The 15,208-nt window shown below is 39.2% G+C and overlaps 2 protein-coding genes across 4 annotated transcripts in view; one reads left to right on the plus strand and one right to left on the minus strand.

Annotated features, from left to right (window-relative positions):
* Window positions 1-15,208, minus strand: part of C33H7orf50 (chromosome 33 C7orf50 homolog) — a 135,132-nt gene that overhangs the window by 63,710 nt on the left and 56,214 nt on the right. The gene's annotated exons all lie outside the window — the stretch shown is intronic.
* GPR146 (G protein-coupled receptor 146) overlaps window positions 1-15,208 on the plus strand; it is a 55,604-nt gene that overhangs the window by 28,185 nt on the left and 12,211 nt on the right. Inside the window, exon 3 of one of the 3 annotated variants that reach the window (XM_049791618.1) lies at window positions 10,106-10,213. The exons of 1 other annotated variant lie outside the window; for it this stretch is intronic. The gene's annotated coding sequence lies outside the window, so the exon portion shown is untranslated. Of the gene's footprint in view, window positions 1-9,820; window positions 10,214-15,208 lie in introns of those variants that run through there. One more of the 3 variants, XM_049791619.1, reaches the window with a different exon arrangement.

The following is a 15,208-nucleotide window of genomic DNA, read 5'->3' on the forward strand; positions in this document are numbered from 1 at the left end:
GCAGCTCATAGAGACGCTAGGTCTAATCTTTCTTAGGGTGAAGTACCATGATCCTTTGATTGTCACATTGGATTCTTTGTAACACGGTATAAACTGGCCCCAGCAAATACAAACGTACTTACAAACAGCAGGTAACAGTGACCCAAACAACATCCCAAATATTTTAAAACTAGCACTACAAACAAAGCATAGTGTAAGGGGAAAAGAAAGTTTCTTTAAAAAAAAAAAAATAATCAAACACCTAACACTTCAGAATTTAAGTCTCTATCCTAAAAGCACAACTACCCACATTTAAATGAAGCCACAGTTCTTCGTGCTGTCTTGTCTTACCCAAAACTAGTTTGGTGAGCTCTGCAGGAGGTCAAAAGCAAATCAAAAGCAAATGCTTTTAACATTGTACTCTCAAACATCAGCACTGAAATGTTTTCAAGGAATGTTCATCTCCTTTCCGGATGCATTTCCACACATCTTTACTAGTAATTTAACTCAACACATACATAACACAGACACTGCAATAATTCAAGATAGACAAGATGAGCATGTCAAAAGAGTTACAATGCTTCTAAGCTCACGCAAGCCGAGATCACTACCCGTACTAGGGATTCCCTCGCATTCCCGTTTCACCCCGTTGGCTTGGTACCTGTGCCACCTTCCCACCCACAGCCAATACTCTTCAATAGTTAAAATCAATGCTTATTATCGCTTACTGCCATTTACCATACCCAGCTGGAAAAAAAAAAAAAAAAAAAAGAAAGAAAATACAAGATTGTCTATACATTTGTTTCACGAACATTGGGGAGGTCTTTCGGAAAAGGAAAGCGGAGAGATTTGAGAACAAGAATATGAACTAACATTAATTAACGTTAACTAAACTAAGATCAGTCTTTAAGAACTATTATCCCAGCAAAATTCACACAGTTGGGGAAAAATACAGAAAATAGGTTTCATTCTATAGGGTATATACATCTGGAAATATAAACACTATCGCCTCTGCTGATCCTTCCAAGGAAGAGCAATTCTCTACTACACGAGAGAGATTTGCCTATTTGAAATATGTTTTATATAAAGTTGATACACACACTTTTTTTTAAGATAGCCTTTTATATTTTCCCTCCATACATAATTTTTAATAAGAATGTATTCTCAGGGGCTGACAGCATCAGGAAAACTAGGCTATGCCAACAAGAAGGGATTCCAGTCAAACATCATCATGTCTAGCATACTGTATTTCATTTACAAATCTTTGATTTCTAAATGAATGGCAGTTCAAAGTACACATTAAACACAGATACTTTCTGCTTATGTATGTAGAGATTGTTAGAGATTAAGCCACTTTTTAATTAAAGACTTAAGCAGGTGTCAGTTCGTGATACTCTTTGAATTTGGTTTAAACAGATACATGTTCCATGATTACCCAGCAGCACACTTTAAATACAAGCAGAATCAAAGAGATCTTCCTAAACAAAGCAAAGGAAAGCTGCTTTGTTGGATGGTTTGAAGTTTGGTACTAGTCATCTGTCATATACGGAACATCATATATTTAGTTGGAAAAAGCATTCTAGAACACTTCAAAAATAAACAAAAGCACTGCAAACAGCTATGAGACAGAACCCCAGGCCACACAAGACCTATTAATTTCAGTGGGGTTTTGTTCTGCCTCTATATATGCATCTAGCTATACAAAGTTAATTTGCAGTATCAAGGCCTAAAACAGATAATTTAAAAGCATTCTAGACTCAAATAACCAGAGCTATAAACGCAGAAATGGAATTATTTCTAAGTAATTTTTCTCTCACTGTCATACTTCAGAGTGATAGCCATGTGAAGAGTATCCTGTTTCTCCATTACTCAAAGGTTCTTTATTTGCCTTTTTTAAAGGAATTCCCGAGATTAAATTAAAGCCATCTGATGAAAAAACCTTAATATTGACCTTCATATTTTGTTGCAATATATACTGAATTCAAGTGATTTCAAAAATTATCCTGGTTGCGTCTCATTTCAAGATGTTAAATATTGCCTCTTATAAACTTCCATTACACATTGTCTGACAATATTTGCTGCTCTGGACTACATGAACAGGGTGGTGAGGCACTGGAACAGGTTGCCCAGAGAAGTTGTGGATGCTCCATCCCTGGAAGTGTCCAAGGCCAGGTTGGATGGGGCTTTGAGCAACCTGGTCTGGTGGAAGGTGTCCCTGCCCATGGCAGGGGGTTGGAACTAGATGATCTTTAAGGTCCCTTCCAACCCAAACCATTCTGTGCATCTATGAACTGACTTTTAATTCTTATAGAGGTAACAATAATAAAGTTCATAAGAGTTGAGCACAGGTGACATTTTAGAATTTCATACTTCTTACAAGTCCCTCCTTTCCAGGTCTAATTTCACATAAAGTGTAAAATATGGTCAGAACTGCCAACTGCATAAATTCTCTCAATCCTTTTTACCTGTCATATCATCAGTAACAGCTACCCTCAAACAGGTCTCCTAATCATCCTTTAAATGATGGCACTATACTTTAACATCTCTGCAGTGGTGTTTCATTGTCTTCAGGTGTCAGCTGTAAGAGCACACAAGTAATCCCAGAATTTCATAACTAGTAAATCACAAACTGAAGTCCCAAAGCTAAGACAAGGCCACTAGTAGAGCTGTGGGAAGAAAATAACAAGGGTGGCAGAGACAGCAATCTGCCAGCTGACTAGGTCAACGCATGGCGTGCAGCGGGTAGCAGGGAGGATGGCTGACGCGAACAGGGAGGCAAAAAGCACAATTGCCAAAACAAAGGACGCTGACCAGCTGGAGCTGTCATCTACAGGAACAAAGTACCAGCCTGCATCTCGGATGCTGGTTAATGGAAGCTACAGCATGACTGCAAAGGCAAAGTTTAAAAACAGCATAGGATGATTAGCACGAAAGCGCAATTCTTGGAGCTTCAACTGGCCCTAAAGGAAAGACTAAGTGCTCTTGTAAAATTAAATCAGGTTTAAATTATTAAATCAGGTTTCCATTTTCAGATACTTTTTTCTACTTCTTCAGCATTAACTACAGCAATATTGCATACAGAGAAATGTGAAAAATAAAAAATGGTAGAAACGAAGACCTGTTTGCTTCAGCAATAAAGTATAAATCTGGAGTAACCACAAAGGCTTGAATCCACAATAGGCACCAGTGCAACTGAGAGCTACAACTGGCTCCTGAATTTTACCAGATTTTTATCTGGAGACAGGGTGAAGAATCTCCCTTAGCCAGGAAGGAAAAACTATTCAAGTCAGGTAAGACTCTTCTAGCAGCTACGGCAGGCCCAGGTTATTAAGTGGATCTTTGTAGGGCTGCTCCACCTCCAGCTTTATTTGCTGGGAGCTGGTTATGTAACAAACACAAGAGAAAATAACCATTTCGAGGTTGTTTTCCTTTGCAAGCTCTGGGCTGCCAGGAGGAACAGAGAATTCAAAAGCAGCTTCCCTTCTGTTGCTCTTTTGGGTGTTTCTCTTTGAAGTGGCACCCTAAGTGGCTGCTCATTCACCAGTTTTGTAGGTAGTCTTTAAAGCAATACTTTCCACCCTTCAGCTTAAATGCAGAAACGTACAATTAATTAAAGCAAGTTAGTGGTGTTATTATTTCAGCCTTTTATTTCTCCTTGGTGTCAGACTCTAAGACGCAAGTCCTCTTTGTAGTAGGATTTCAGACACTGGAGAAAATGCTGAACTTTATAGACGGATCTGATATGGTTCGTGTAACACACAAACAATCTAAGAAAAGCATTTAGCTATTGCTTAAAGGAAGAATTCATTCTCAAAATCTAGAAACAAAGAGTCAAACTCCACAATGGCTCTAGCTACTTTGCAGTGCTACTGTGCTGTATTTAACTGATGGTTTAACCCTTTGTTCTGACATGCCTTTTTTTTTTTTTATGACTTTTTTTCCCCCAAAAAGAAGAGTAAGCTTAAAATTAAATTTTATATGGAATGATTGCAAAGTAGACTGAATAGGAAATCTTTGTGTTTTAACAGACAAACGGACTGCTTACCTGCCAGATGGCTTTAGTGCAACAAAAAATGCATCTAATGCTGCTTACAATAGTAGTGGCCAAACACCACATTACTGGTTTCCAAATATTTTCCTGGTGTGGAATGTTTGTAAACTATCCTATTGCACTGCTGCCAAACTCCAGGAACACTCTCCAGGATAGTTTTAGTCCTTAACTAAAAAAATATCCCCACATTATTAAGAATTATTATGGAGAAAAGATTTCAGTGAATCTGTCCTAATATAAAGGTTCTCTCCCATTTCCACATAGCGTGTATGTTGTTTATTTTCATTCTTTGAGCACAGGATTTTATAGCCATAATTACCTCATTTTCTCACAGTACAAACAGTCCAATTTTTATTCATTGAGGTCAACATTTTTGTTGCATTCTTCCTCTGTTTTTCTTCTTCCCTTTAAAATTTGCTATTAACAACAAACACAATAGATTTATGCTATCAAAATACCTGTCGGGGTAGAGATTTATTAAGAAATCGTATTTTCAAATGAACATAGATCAAAAGTAGCAATGTTAAAATGGACAGCTAGAGGAAATGATGTTCTAACTCCACTTCCATTCTCCACATCCTGTAAAAGAAATAGTTCTTCAACCATGCAACCTCATCTTAAAAGATATTTGTGCAAGAATTTTCACCAAAATCTGGAAGGCTTCAAGAAGCAATGTTCAGTCAAGCAGACTTCAGAAGATAGGAGTGCTTCGTGGTCAGCTGGCTATGAAATCCTGCTAGCTAGCCACAGTCTTGAGCATGCAATCTTGCTGCTTTACATCTTTTTAAAAGGGCTGAGGCGTGGGGAGACTGCACCCAAGCATTTAGTAAGGAAGACAGTAAGGCCCCGGACTTTGTCCCTTCTTATACATCTCCTCTCCTGTTTCTCCTGTGCTGTGAAGTCAGCTGCAGTGCCTTCAGCCTGTCCTGTAGTCTTCCCCAAATACACCCAGAGGGTTAAGGCCCTTCCTCCGTCCCCACCACCTGAGGTCTGCAAAGGGAAGAGCTGCTGAAAGCCTGGTAACAGGAAAAGGTCAGGAGCAGTGTATTATATTCTGTATGTTTGGATTAGCCCACAATAGCTAAATAAACTGATTTAATGTCTAACGACATTTTCAAACAATAGCTAATAAAATTATCCAAAGTATGCAGAGACAAAAGATGCACACAGATGCACCAGAATACGTCTCTAATACATCCACACAAGCAACGATCTAACAGTGAGTTTCAGCAGTTTGGCCGTTCAAATGAGAGGTCAAATACAAAGAAGCCCAGGTTAAAAAGCCTACTGACTAGAAAAGGCTCAAACACTCGTGCCTCGCCATTATCATTACTCCCATTTGTACGCAACTATCAGTTTTCATCTTACGTTTTCAGCACAGACCCATGTTTTTGAAACAGAATCACGGTCTTTTCAAAACAAATAAATAAAAGGCATGCTACTGAAGTGAATCACAAGCTCTGAATACTTTTGGAAAGCTTCTCCGCATTAGCTGGGTTAGCAGGTCTGAGGGATTTTTGCTAAAACCACATGAGGATCCTGAGTCACGTCAGCAGAGGAAGGAGCTGCAATGGATCCAGATGGTATCGCTCCCCTCCCAGCCTGTTTGCCACCGACCCTCTGCTGGAGGGTCCCACTCCTGTAACGACGGAGGTGACACGCGGAAAATCACAAGCAGCTCGAGTTCACTGCAACGCCCCTTAAAAGCGCGCAGACCTTTGCGCCCCCCCGTAACCCTCACCAAAACGGAGGCTGCCTCGAACCGTTGGGGCCGCCGAGCATCCAGCTACCGCAGCAAGTTTCACCTGGGCTCATCTGCGAACGGCCCCTAGGGAAAGCTGGTTGAATTTCTCAAACCAGAGACGCTGGTTCTGAAGAATGAATGTATGATTAATGGGATTGCAGCGCTGGTACAGTTGTGGTCGCCTTTTTAAAGTTTTCCATCGAAGTTCTTACAACCTGAAATATTGTAGCAGATTAAAAAATGAAAGGGACTAAAAGCTGGGATCGTACAAAAGGCAGTTCTAAAGCAACTACTCCGAAATTTTCAAGTAAGTCTTGCTTACTTCAGCTGATTCGCACATTCAATTTCCTTTTTTTTTTTTTTAAGTAATTACCAAAGCATTTTCGGGCATGTTATGACCAAATATGAACTTGCTGAATACTCACGCTAAGATAAAACACAAATAAACAGTCCTGAATGAATCCCATTAATATTACATCTTGCTTCTACGCTTAAAACAACAGTACTGAAAAATAAGAAGAAATGTCAGTGGGGACTGGCCGCATTCTGTGCAATGAACGAGGAGATCTTTGCCCACAGCACAGTCTTTTTATCGTGTACCACCAACTGTTTGCATTCCTCTGAAGGTACCATCATTTCAGCTCAAGATAAAAGTATACTGAGGAGTATTTTGGATAATCCTTTTATAGGAATAACTATTCTTTATAGACAATTTACACATGGGTATGAAGGGCCCAAATGTACACCACTAATTCACTAATGTCATAGTGATGCTTCAGCAAAACCACTTCAGCTCATAAAAATAATATTCTGGCAACCACAATCCTAAATAACTACTTTCACTTTAACCTTGTGATTTGTTTAATCCATCTGAATCAGTAACTCTACCTAAGTCTAAGTTACTGCACAGAGCACTCCTAAAAGATGAACTTTTGAAAGTCATTGTATTGCCAAACAAAATTGAACAGAACTTCCTAGGTTTTGCCTTATCTAGTTCCTGTAAGTAAAAAAATATTATCAGAATTATCTATCAATTCATATCAGATGTAGCAGCATGTCAGAAACATCAGCACCTCAAGCACATGGTGGCTTCATCATCTGAACTACTACAAATTTTTCTGTAAACAAAACCCTGCACTGCTCAAATACAACTTTCATATTAACAAACTTACTTGTAATTACGAACTTCAGGACTGTACGTTAACTTCACAGAACCATGAGCAATGAGAACTGTATTTGGGGGAGGACGGTCAGGGACCTGCCGTATTTAATTCAGCATATTAATCAAGTTAATAGCAACAGTATACTGCTTCTGAAAATTAAGCATGTGAGGAGACCCCCAAGGCTTCTGTGATCCCTGATGCTTAGTGGTAGTAAAGAAAAAATGCACTGGGTTATGTATGTGTTTCATGCTCATACTGGACTCCTATCCAGCTGAACTTCTACCGTGTGCACAGAAAAAATATCTGGCTTGTGTTTAAAGGTGTTTTAAGTATGGGCTAATTCTCCTGGCAGGTCACAGAAGAGGCTCCATCTTCACTGAGGCTGGCACTTGCTTACTTTGCAATGAGGCAGAGTTAAAAAATAAGTCACCAAAGTAAACCTCAAACATCCTTGTTCAGCATTTCATTCAGTCCCCTTGCAGCTGTCTGGCCAGGACTGAGTCTCAGCACAAATTCCCCTGGGTCTGCCACAAGAAATACCTGTGCTAGATCTGCAAGTATGGATATCGTTAAAATTTGGACCTTTTTGGTCAAAGCATGACAGTTTCCTTTGCCCCACAACTACCCCAAGTTACTCCAGACAATCAGGGACAAGTGATACTTACACAACATAATTGTGTAGGTGATTATAGATCTTTACATTCAAACAAGCCTTGGGGAAAGTGTGCTAGACAAACCCGACCAGGATAATGTAAAAACTATTAGGCTGTGGGCACTGCAAACTGAAATAAGTGACGGACTGGCGGGGCCTGTAAGAGCAAGCAGCCACCTCTATAAAACCAAGAGAGCACCAGACTTGAAGGAGCCGCGTTATTACCTTCTGCTCTCCCTAGAGACTGAAGGAGCACTATTCCATCTCCCAATCTCTGCATTTTTCTCCTGCAAAAAGCCTATATGCTTAAGTTTATGAGGTCTGAATTTCAAAAGGAAAGCACATTTCACCTTAAACTCTATGCCCAACTGTCACTAGTATTTTATCAAATGTAAATCAACACAGTTTGGGGGTTTTGCTCTGTGTTTCAAAATATAAACCATACATAATGGCTTAACCAAACGAGTGATAAGCATGAAATATTACAAACCATTAAAAAAAGGAAAAAGCATAATCCTGGGCTGCTCCACATCGTCTCCTCATAGAAATATTACTTCTGAGATTAAAGAAGTGCTTGTTTATTTAACAATTTGACCAAAGTCCAACAATAGAACATTTAATGGAAATATTAACGTAGGACCTACAAACAGAGCTGCTATGTTATAAAGATTGTAAATAGAGACTTGGGGGTTTTTTACTTTAATATAAACGATAAAAGCTTAGCCAAAAGGAACAACAACAAAAAAAAGAACGGAACTAGGCAACAAAAAAAATAACTGAACTAGGCAACTACTCCACCTGGAGTACTGCATTCAGCTCTGGGGCCCCCAACATCAGGTGGTCATGGACGTGGTGGAGCGGGTCCAGAGGAGGGCCACGAAGGTGATGAGGGGGCCGGAGAACCTCCCCTGTGAGGACAGGCTGAACTGGGGTTGTTCAGCCTGGAGAAGAGAAGGCTCTGGGCAGACCTTATAGCAGCCTGCCAGTACCTAAAGGGGGCCTACAGGAAACCCAGAGAGGGACTTTCTACAAGGGCATGTAGTGATCGGACAAGGGCTCATGGCTTTAAACTGCAAGAGGGTAGATTTAGGTTAGATGTAAGGAAGAAGTTCTTTACTGTGAGGGTGGTGAGGCACTGGAACAGGCTTCCCAGAGAAGCTGTGGATGCCCCATCCCTGGAAGTGTCCAAGGCCAGGTTGGATGGGGCTCTGAGCAACCTGGTATAGAGGAAGGTGTCCCTGCCCGTGGCAGGGGGGTTGGAACTAGATGATCTTTAAGGGCCCTTCCAACCCGAACCATTCTGTGCGTCTACGAAATACTTAGATTGTAAATACTGACAATGAAAAAAGTTCCCAGGCATTAACCCTAGAGTTTATCTTAGAGTCCTGTTGTGAAGTTCTAGCTTATAAGATACTGTAAGAATAAAAACAAGCAAGTAATGGTATAAAATAAGAAAACACACGTGTATTACATACACTAAAGAAAATACACATGCTACATACATGCCCAACATGAATAACAAATTCTTCATCCATTTTAAGGGTCAACTCCTTTTTGCTTGATAAATAAAAGCATATATTACACTTTACTGCTTTGGGGAGGAAGGAAAACACATAAATTAGTACTTCATTACAGTTTAAAAAGGCAAATTATTTAAGGACTATTTGTATTCAAGCTAAGTAGACAGAATCATATTACATGCTTTTTATTCAAATGGAAAGAATTTACATTCACCTACCATCTCATTAAAACAAGATGATATAGCAGTAGCATCTTCCTTAACTCTTTTTCTTTTCTTTTAATTAAAACGTTCTTTTTGAATGCTTAAAATAATTCTGAGGTTTACAGTAAAGTATTTTTTAAAGCCTACATTGGCTCTTTTTCAGGTCTAATGTTGGTTACTGTCTAAACTCTCCAGAGACCAAGTGGATGTTACAGGCTTTTGCTAACTAGCATTGTTTTTCAAAGGCGGGAAGGGATATGACTCCTGACAAACACAGCTGTGATGAGTAGCTCCAAAGAAAATCAAGTTTTACTAACATAATATTTTTGCCAGTTTAGCTTATTTTGCTTCGAGTTTATTACTCTGTTAACATGCTCAGCTTTGCAGAACAGTACTCCTATAGTAAAAATTCTTTTTTTTTTCATACCCAAAAGCTCTCTCTGTTCGATGCAGCCACTATTTGTCTGCTGTTACGTAACTATACCAAAGGTTGAACTGTTCTCGAACCACAGTAACGTCCTTTCAGTCTGTCCTTTCCAAAAATCGACCCCTAAAAACCCCTTTCACAATTATGAACGTGGTACGCAGAATAGTCCTTACGACGGGATCAGGCCCCCTGTTTTTGCAACAGCCCTCTGCGCCAATACCAGCGTGCAGCCGAAGCTTAAAGGATTATGTGCATCTATGTGCAGGGGAAGTCACATGTATACACAAAGTTCGGTGCCACTACCGAGGGCAGCGCAGCGGCATCAGCGGTCTTTTTCTAAGCTCTCCCATTATTTCCTCCTACTAGAGAAATGAGATATTGGAGTTTCTGCTGAGCTCGCTTTGAAAAGGGTGTGACTTGATGGGCAAAATGGTTCTGCCAACCATCAAGGAACAACAAGGCACTGCCTACCAGGTGAGATTTTAAGAAGTTCACCTTTTAGATTGCTTTTGGTTTTTAAGAGCCTAGAAACAATTTACATTAACGCATATAAACCCTGAATCAGTGAAAATGAATAGTGCCATTGTTAGAAACCAATGTTCAGTTTTTAGATGACAGTTCTTTAGGAAAACCGTCATTGTTTAAATCTGTCATGCTCCTACTTTTTTCTGGTTGTCCAAAAGAAAGTTACAGTAGGCTTTTTCTTAGGCGTATCAATTTTCATGCTCTTGCACATTAGGCTGGATTTGTCATTTACTGTATCTTTACGTACTAAGTATGTGCTTTTAAGTTTTTTATTAATTGCTCTGAATAGATGAAATGTCAGTTTTTCTGTGTATTAAATCTAGAAGTATAACAGTATAGCCAAAGTATAGCAGAGGAATTGATCAAAAGTTAATCTAATTAGTCTTTAATAAAGCAAAAAAAGTTCTCAAACTGAGATACTTATGAATCTTCTATTCACAGCATAATAATAAAACACACAGCAAACCATACTGTGAAATATTACTGCAAAGCAGCTAAAAGACACAGCAGTAACTAATTAACTAATTAATCACAATTAAGCTGCATTTTCATTTATATTATAAAAGAAGGTAAGCCAAAGGCAAACTTCAAAGCAGCAAAAATTTCCTAACTGCTTTCAGCAGAAGCTTTGAATAAGCAGAATGACTGCTGTCCTTTTCAGCTTCCATAAGCATTTTTAACTACGCTAATCACCATGATATTTGCAAATCTGTTTTCTACTCTACTTAGCAAAAGACCTACTTTCCTTTAGGGCTCTGTCAGGTGCACTTTATGCCCTTTTTATATGAATGCTAAAGCAGCATAAAAAGGCAGCACCCTATTTCTCTTGCCAGCATCACATCCTTCGAGTACTTGACTGGCCCCTTCATTTAAGTCAAAGCAGTATCCCGTGGATTTCAACCCAAGTTGGACTGATTCTGAAAGGATGAAAAAAAGTTAATCAAATGTCTGGACAAAGTGATTCATGTGAACGTCTATGTTTGTGATCTGCACATCAGAATGATTCATTTGAACTTCTGCGTGCAGGATCTGAACATCAGATAAGAGTTTATCAGAATACTCTGCATATTTTCCACAACAGCTAAAACATGTAAGGCTCATTTAAGTGAAGATAGGCTAGTAGGCTCCAGTGACCTCCCTACAAACTGCGGTTTACTTTTGGTATGCACTCTGTGTCTGTGTGGGCTATGTAAAAACAACCATTTATCAATCATTACTAAGAAGCTGGCTCTGTGACAAACTAATTACTCCTCAGGTTTCCACCCATTAGCACAGGAGGAAGCAGATTATAAATTTATTTTATATATCAAGGCTCTATACAGCTCCTGCAGTAACAAAATCTGCTACATAATCATGCTTTCTTGCTGTGGTGTGCAAGATTTTTAAAAATGTGTGTACATATCAAGGACACTAAGAAATCTTCAAAAAAGAATCTGTTCAAATTAAAAAAACAACCAGTAATCGCTGTATGGCATGTGAGTCAATACGCTGCAATTAGTAAGCACTAGTATTTATTTCAATGTCATTTATTTGGCTGTAGTCCCAGGAATTTGTACAAATCCTAACCATGGCTTCCCAAAATCCTGTGGATTGGACAGAATGTGCATAACAGGTGGCTACAGGTAGTATACTCAAGGTATAACTTCACTGATGTTTTTGTAACAGGAGACTTCAGGTTTAGAGAGTCCTGGTTTATAGAGGTCCCAGACTCCTTTCCACATTTCTTCCCCCAAAATTACTTTTGGTTTTTTTGCCCTTGGAAACATTTGCCCAGTCTCATAGTGGGCTGGAAAAAACACCACCTGTTAAAGACTATCTAAGGAAGCATCCCCACACACACACCTGTGAAAGTATGGCCAAGGACTCAAATCAAATCATCAAATACTTAAACCTGTCAAACTCTTTGCCAGCATCCTAGACCAAAAAGTGCTAAAGGTTATTACTGGTTTTTTCAAGTTTGATGGAAGGGTCATTCCATACATATAGGTGCAATGGGGAGCCTTGTAAGAAATCAAGATTATTGGTAGGAAATTTTGATGAATAAGGGGTAAAAAACCCCTGTCACTGATAAAGTGGAGTGGGAGTGGCACATGACGAGCAGTAGATGGAAAAATCGGAAGCCATCCGTACCAGTAAGATGCCTCTTAATTTCAAGCCCCTGGTAAATGAAAATTCCTACTCCAAATCTTACAGTCTAATAATAGCCACCCTTAGATCAGAATTAATATTATATTAGCCCTCCTAGAATGTAAAATTATTTTATTCAGACATTATAAATGGAATAAGATGCAATCAGTAAATATGCAAGTTCATCCAAGAGGCAGCTAGAAAATGATATTTCCTTCACCAAGCAATAGAAATTAAAAGCCACAGGAGTATCAAGAACAAGATGTTTCAGACTTATGAACAGTTATCAGAAAGATACCTGTTTATCTCCAACGGATGTGACAAATTTTGAAGTCATTTCAGCCTTAGCGCAACTCTGCTGAGGGCCAATTTTCCCCTTCAAACTCTAAGCTCAAACCAGTTTTATACTCATTCTTATAAATGTTATCTGAGAAAGAACTATGTCGGTATTTTTGCATTTACTGGAAACCTGGTCCCTGCAGCCTGAGTCTGTTTCACAAGAGTTTCCTACATGGTCCGCGTGATGGCTTGTTGATAAGTCACCGGGTCAGCTTTCACCAATGTTTCTAATAGGAAATGGCATTACATTATAGTTTCCAGGAAAACTACCATCTGTGTCTCCTGTCAGTCTTCACAGTTGGCAGCAAAATATCTGTGGGGAATGCTTTCGTACTGCCAAGTTTCAGCAACGCTCCCTGCCACAAGTCCTAAGCAGGGGGGAAGCTAACAAACAGCGGGTTAAGATAAGAGCTGCTGTTTCCACCCTGCCAACGCAACGAGCCAACTCATTTCGAGAGTGATTCCATCAGAGTCGGCGTACCTTTGATGCTCCGTCCCTGGGATAAAGTCAGGCTGCAATATCTAGAATAGGGATAATTGCCATTGATTTTGATTGGCAAGAATTTGTCTTCTTTACTGGAGTGATGCTGATTTACGTGGACCAGAAGCACAATGTTCAGTTCATATACCTTCCTTACCTGGAACCTGAGCAACTCCAAAATGCTGGAAATGCAGAGATCTAGCCACTTGCCATCTAGTAAGAGGTGCAAATGATCTGTTTGCACCTATGATCTAAACAAAAACATTAGCTAAGCAAAGAAATTTATAAAAAAAAACCCTATCCTGTAATTTTGTATTTTCTCAAATATTTAGAAGGCCTCAGCAGAAAATTTTGAATTTGTCTCCATGATCTGATGATCTTTACATAAAAAAAGGAACGTAGAAGTTTCATAAACATTTTTTCCCCAAAACCAGTCTTAACTGACTTGTTCTACAGTTTAAATGTCTGTAGATACTGGGTAGATACTCACCCTGTAGTTAAACATTGATGATTATCGTATAAGGTCAAGCCTTTAATGAAATCACCCACCTAGTGTATTCAACTCCCTAAGTCAGAAAAAATGAACTAAATACTTTCATTACAAACAGCGGGACAAAGTGTATCTAGTGTATAAATCTACTAAGTCCCAGCTACTCTGAACATCAACATCACGATAGTAGGAATGCTTTCTGAAGGTGTGTGTAATCCTTGTGAGATCCATTGAGTTGAAATATTTCATATGAAGAGAAACCGCAACTTACGTTCAGTTTTAAATTGAATGAAAATATTTGCTACAGTTAATGGGCTTGTGTGCTCCCCAAGAAGCTGAAATTGCATGGTTTAATTAAGTCTTTTGGTTCCTGTGGCTCACCAGTTATAAGCACAGTGGAAATTCTGCCACAGGTTAAATTTTTTAAAATTTTTTTTTTCACCGAATCAGTTAAAAACCTGAATATATATAGCAACTTTCAATCATCCTGATACTGAATTTTATTTAAGTTTGTTGCCACTTAGTTTTAAAGTAGAATAGCTGCATGAAAATCAGCTTCCAAGCGCTCTGAAAACACGGACCAGGAACCACCGTAGTGCTAATGGGCTGTTCGTATTCGCCACCCTGAACGGCACTGTCTGCTCTGCTGATGCTTAAAAGCTGTCACTTCTTGTATTCCAATTAGTCAACTTTACAAAATCCAGAACTCGAAGCATCTTACGAAGCCTATTTTCTAATATTACATTCATTCTAATTATTCCTGTTATTTAATACACTCGTAAGTTACTGGAAATGAATACCAACACTAGGAAAATAACAGGGGGTTTATTTTGCATATAACTCCTTTTTTTTAAGAAGAGTTTTACCTAGTGGATATTTGGGTATCTCAAAACTGTATCTCATTTCAGAAACCCAGTCAGCTAAGGCTTGTAGACAAATACAGGTAACGGCTGCATAAATCCATTCTGCCTGATGGAATACCCTGTCTTTAGAACTGCACAAAAATAAGATATTTCACTTTTTGCAGCAATGAAATCTTAAATCAGAACACCTACGATGTATTAAAAGCTGCACTGTTCACTCTCTGCTGAATCCTTTCTCGCTGTGCATAAATGTTAAAAAAGAAAAGATATGTCAGGTTTTCCATATAGAGGCTCTTTTGGAATTCAGAGATAAAGCTAAGTCAGGAAGAGGTGGAGCAGGAGACCAGTCACTCTCATCTGATACTGGGACACTGAGAGAAGTTAACAAAACATGATCGAGTTTATAGAGTTAACCCATGCAGAGCCCCCAGCGCAGCTGCTCCTGAGCAGCTGAGGAGGGCACAGCCATCGGCAACCCAACTCCTGCAGAGGCTCTATTACAAAGAAATAAACAGCATAAAAGGAGAAGGATTTCTCTGGAGTGGCAGACAGCATCTGTGTCTGAACATGGGACTCCTTCCACACAGACCTTTAGGGGCCTTAATGCCGGACTATCTCCTCTCTACAGAACTTAGTCTCCCCAT

The sequence above is a fragment of the Accipiter gentilis genome, chromosome 33 (genome assembly GCF_929443795.1).
Source record: "Accipiter gentilis chromosome 33, bAccGen1.1, whole genome shotgun sequence".
NCBI lineage: Eukaryota > Metazoa > Chordata > Aves > Accipitriformes > Accipitridae > Astur > Astur gentilis.